The 6,000-nt window shown below is 30.7% G+C and overlaps 1 pseudogene; it reads left to right on the top strand.

Annotated features, from left to right (window-relative positions):
* Positions 1-527: 527 nt before the first annotated feature.
* The window catches only part of LOC148566491 (protein DETOXIFICATION 16-like), a 39,866-nt pseudogene continuing 34,393 nt past the window's right edge, over positions 528-6,000 (top strand).

Genomic DNA, 6,000 nt, shown 5'->3' with positions numbered 1-6,000 from the left:
ATGACAATGATAATGAAATAATGATCAATTGCCCTAATACCAAAAAAAATTATCAATTTTCTTCATTTTCCCTGATGTCATTTCTCTGATTTACTCCAACAATTAGTTACTAATCTTGTTCCTTGATTTTTTTTTGTGATAATATGAAATGAAACCAAAGCCATGATATTAAGATTCAATTAATTTGTTTGGTAGAATTTCAATTATTATTAATTAAGTTAAAGCTGAGTTGGGGCTGACCAAATACAAATGAACAATGAAAAAAATAAAATGTTCATTAATTTAATTTGGGTTTGGGAAAAGAAGCACTAAAAAAAACGATGCGCATGTGAGTGGTTGACAGCACTTTCTCCTCTTTTTTCTTCCCTTTTTTCCGTTCGTTTCTTCTTCCTATTCCTAATCTAAGTTGTAGAAGGAGGTTATAAAGTTTATGTACTCACTAAGGCAGAGGATGTCATTGTACCTGATGGCTCTAACCTTCAAGGGAGTCGTCGCGGTGGAGCAACGCCAGCGGTGGTGGTCGAGTTATGGCGGTGGTGGTCGGGTTATGTTTTATCCAAATTTTTATTTAATTTTTGAAAAATATACATGAGAATTAGGTTAGATTAAGTGATTAACTTTGTTGTCCAATCCTTAAATATCACATATCACAAAAATATAAAAGTGATGATTTTTATCTTATACTACAGGTGAGTAAAAGTCAACAGAAAGTTTAACTTTGTTAATATTTAAATATATCTTTAATTAGAGAAAAATTAAACATTAAATCTTTAAAAAATTAAGTTAAATTATGTGTGTTTAAAGACCACTTTAAATATTAATCTCTAAAAATATTAAGAGATCACATATATATATGTACATATTTTTCAAAGGATATATACGATTCATATAAAACTGAGTTAAAGGTGTAAAGTATAATTTTTTTCTTTAAATATAATTTTATTCATTGCTCTTCTTGTTAAACAAAACGGTTTTTTCAAATTATTTTTAATGCCTTTTATAATTATATAATGTATTTAAAATATTTTTTATTTTAATAAATAATAATATGTACTATTTTAAAATTCATTCCATATATATATATATATTAAAAATAAGACTGGCAGGACCTTTAATTATGGTGAACCTTCTTAATTTCGTCATTGAGCTTATTTCCGTAATGTTTGTGGGTCATGTCAGCGAGTTGGCTCTCTCCAGCGTTTCCATGGCCACCTCCTTTTCTTCTGTCACTGGCATTGGTTTAGTGATCAGTTCCTTTTATATCTCTTAACACTCTTTTTACGGTTTCACTAATCGAATTTTTCTTCTCTTCTTTTCTTTTATAATTTGAATTTATTAAAAAATATCAAATAAATATAATCCGAACTGGACCACCCCAATATTTTATTCGGTGTTAGTTATGAAAATATTTCAACACCAAACCCGATTACTCCCCTCCATGGTATGGAAACTAGAAGCGATTACTAATTCATTGCCAACTGTTTCTATTGAATCGACTAACCTTGTGTTCAACGCCTTGTTGGTTTCATATGATGACAGATGGGAATGGCAAGTGCCTTGGATACCATTTGTGGCCAATCATATGGACCAGGACAGCATGGCATGTTAGGCGTACACGTTCAGAAAGCCATACTTGTTCTTATCATCTTATGTGTACCATCTCTATTATTTGGGCAAACACAAAATCCATATTGATTTTATTTAGCCAAGATCACGAAATCTCCACAAAAGTAGGAATATATGCTCAGTTAATCATTCCATACCTTTTTGTCTCTAGTGTTCTTCAGTGTCAGACTAGATTTCTACAGACACAGAACATTGGAGTTTCAATGATGCTCAGCTTTGGAGTAGCTACTGCACTGCATGCTGCTTTGTGTTGGGCGTTAGTGTTAAAATATGACTTAGGGAGTAGAGGAGCTGCCATATCAAATTGTATATTGTATTGGGTGAATGTGTTGATACTTGCGTTATATATTAAGTTTTCTCCAAAATGTTCACAAACTTGGACGGGTTTTCAGTGGAGGCATTCCATGACATTCCTTCTTTTTTGAAACTTGCTATTCCTTCTGCTTTTATGGTTTGGTAAGTTTCTACTAACTGTTGCTTTTCTCACCGTTATACTGTTCGAGATCCTCTACTAATGAGTTTTTGTTTGGTTCCCATTGTGCTGAGCAGCTTGGAACTGTGGTCGTTTGAATTGATGGTACTCCTATCTGGTCGTCTTCCAAATCCAAAGTTGCAAACATCAATATTTTCTATTTGGTTAGTTCCACATTTGATGTAGTTCTCACAATTCTTAGCTACCAGCACTTTACATGTTATTGTGGATATTATTATTTGCACCTATATTAATTAATGTTGGAAATTACATTGTGAATACATCATTAACTATTTGGATGATCCCGTTTGGATTAAGTGGAGCTATAAGGTAACTTAATTACTGCTACGTGCTTATGAATATTTAGAATTCTGTGACAACAAATGTTGAGATCAAAGTAACAATTGTAATTGCATAATTGTTTGTTTGTGTTACAGTACTCGTGTATCTAACGAACTTGGAGCTGGTAATCCTTGGTCTGCACGTTTACCAGTGCATGTAGTGGTAGTAGCAGCCATTATTGAGGGTATCTTGGTTGCAACACTGATGATAATTATACGCAATGTTTGGGGCCATGTTTACAGTAACAATTTACAAGTGGTTCGACAAGTTCACCTTTGGCATCAGCCACCAGAAGTGGTTTGTCCTCTCTTACTATTAAGAACCTGATTTCTTTTCTTTTTCTTTTCTGCTCTTTTATTTTTTTCTTTTGGTTGTTCACCAAAAAAAATATAATACAATGTAAGATCAAATACAAAAGAAATTACTTTAGATTTTTTTTTAGTTAGACATTTATTCATTTCAACTTCAGAAATAAATATAATGTTGAATTCGATTCATATTTGGACAACAAAAATAGAGAAAGGAATTTTTCACTGTCCCCTTATAGAGTTATAGCATTAATTGAAAAAACTTAAAGAAAAAAAGTGAACGGAAAGAAGAACGAGAAAGAAAGTGAACATTCATAAAAATTTGTCGGCTTGTGTTTGAGAATGGAGTTCCAATGGCTGAGAGAGCATTATATCAGGGGAGTTTTTTTTTTGCCTTCGAAGACCTTTAAATTTCTTTCTCTCCAGATCACCCAAAAACTGTTAGCTGCTATGGCTAAGTCGTTCTTCCTCTAAACCCGTTTTCGGGCATATGTCTAATCACAAGCCACACATATGCATTCGTAATAGTTAAGCTGCCATCGTATTGTTATTCAACTCTTTAGTTTTGTATTGTTCTAAAAACTTAAAAATGATTATTGCCCTGTTTAATCTACAATAGAATCACTACTACTAACTACTATTAATGCTGGCATCCCATGCATGCTCATTCTAAAATTGTCATGCCCATGCATAACTTACATTAGGATCATCTTAACTAAGTACTATTGAATGTAGCTTCCCATGTAGAGACATTCCATAAAATTGAAACATTTTGCTACAAATCAAATTAGAATTTTTTTTTTAAAAAAACACATAACTTTCATGTTAGTTATGCTTTGGTTAGCTAAAATAAAGTTCAACAAAGAAATAAAACAAACATATGAAGCAAATAAATAGAAAAAAATACAGAAAAATTAGGGATTGAATGGAAGTTGTAGTTAGATTTAGAGATATATTTATATTAACAGGGACTGAATGTGTCTATAGTTGAAATAGATACCATATTATGGGTCATTGGTGACAAACATAAACGGTGAAGATAAGTACATAGAATTTATTTTAAAATTTTATGAAGTTATGTGATTTAAGGTTGCCAACAAAGGCTTTAAATAACATTAAAAAAGGAAAACAAATAGAACTTGGAGGCTGGATAATGTTGTAAAGATGAGGACAAATGGCAAAAACCAAGTGTGGTCCTTGAGAACATAAACAAGTATACACAAATAGAATAGGTGGAGCAATAGAACAAAACTCAGCTTCATCAGCCAGTATGAACAGGAAAAATATCATGGATGATTAGGAAATTGTAGAGGGATTCATAGTCTAAGGGTCTGAGTACGGCACTGATCAGAAGACCTCTACAAGACACGACATTAAAATAGGGATATAGAGACACAAAATTGTGTTTGGCAGATGAAACATAGACAAAGATATTGTGTATTCATTATGACACGAAAGACATAGAAATAATAACAAGAGATACAACCTATTTTTTATTTATTTTATTATTCTTATTAATTTTTTATAATTATATTTTTCGTTTTAAAATTTTTTAATAAAAAATAAAATAAATTAAACTTTTATAATTTGTTCTCTCTCACATCTCAAACAACAAATGAAGTTTCGCAGCAATTATTCATGTTATTGTATAAGACGGTAGTTTCAAGTGTTGAAAATGAAATTGTGGTACCTTGAATCTTAGTTATAAATAAAAGAGAATTAATATAAGCTTTTAACACTGAGGATAGTTATAGAATGTCAATGCATGAGGACTACATTCAAAAGTACTTATTAGTGGTGATTCTAATTTAAGTTATTCATTTGAATAATATTTATTCTTCCTTTAAAATATTGTAAAACAAAATTTCAAACAACAAAAAGAAGAAGGAAGGTATCTAAGGTTTGTAGCAATATATGAGTTTTGAAGATGGTATATTTTTCAGCTATTGAGATAGGATTTGTTTGGGTGAGCTTAAAAAAAAAAGCATTATATCACTTGAAAACTCATTTCCATCCAATCAGGTATGTTATATGTCCGTTGAAAAATAATTAACGATCATCTCATCACATTCCAAGATTGATACACTTGCATTTGCCAATTATATATTACATACTCAATACACCTGAAATAAGCAACATATATTTTGACTCATAACTTGCTAAAATGCTTCTTTAAACTCAAGACTCTACCCTGACCACTCTCTACTGACAAAGAAAACTTCAACAACTACTTATTCATGCGAAATAGATTATGAAACTACTCATAAAGATCCTAATTCATGCTTAACAACACCAATTATATTTCTTAAAAATACTTGGCAGAAATAACAAAAAATAGATGTTAAGTAGAGGAGGGTAATTATGCGTTAATGATGATAAGTAAAAAGTTGGCCGTTTCAAAAATGATGGAGTAACCATTTTTTGTAACGGTAGGCTATTTGTTGAGTTATTCAAAGTGAAAGAAAATGCTGAATTATTTGTTTTTGAAGGCTGGAATGAGTTGTTCTAAAATTTTGTTAATCAACAAGATTTGACTCTCGGCAAAAAATTAGAATTGAGAAAAAAACAGAATAAATATGTTTAGTGGTTTACCAAAAAAAAAAAGTATTGTGTGATATTAAAAAAAAAACAATGTATTTAGTGTTTTGGTTTACACCCAAATAGATATTTTAGTATAAAAGTAATGTAAGTTATATTTATTAGTACCGAATATAATATGACAATGTTAATCTTTTGATGATTTCTCACGGTATTTTCCACTTCAATAGGTCAAAAACTAATACGTCGCAGTACTGATCTATATTTAAGGGTTTGTTACTGGCCAATAGATTGCTACATACACAAAGTGGGATTCGAACTCCTGATACTTGTTTAAGTGGGCTCTAAAATAATAAAATTGTAGTATTGTATTTTAGAATGATGTAGTGCCTTCAATGTTGGAAATGAATAAGCTGGAAAGTTATAAAAAGGGATTTGTGAATGTTTTAGATTTATTTAAAATGCAAGAATGAAAGTATAATAACGTAAAAGTTTTTAATTAAATAAATGAGTAGTTTTTTGTAGTTTAGGGGAAAAAATCGATACACTAGGATTTACGTTTTAGATTTTAGGCTTTAGGTTTTAGGATTTACGATTTATGATATACGATTTAGGCGGTGAATATTAGTTGTAGGGGGTTTAGTAATTAGTTGTGTTAGGGTTATTGATTAGGGTTTAAATTTGAGGGTTTATGATTTATTAGTTAGGTTTTAT

This window comes from Arachis ipaensis, chromosome B4 (genome assembly GCF_059453495.1).
Source record: "Arachis ipaensis isolate K30076 ecotype BB chromosome B4, ASM5945349v1, whole genome shotgun sequence".
NCBI classification, from domain to species: Eukaryota; Viridiplantae; Streptophyta; class Magnoliopsida; order Fabales; family Fabaceae; genus Arachis; species Arachis ipaensis.
The sequence above is the reverse complement of the archived record's forward strand: the minus strand, read 5'-3'. Positions and strand labels throughout refer to the sequence as shown.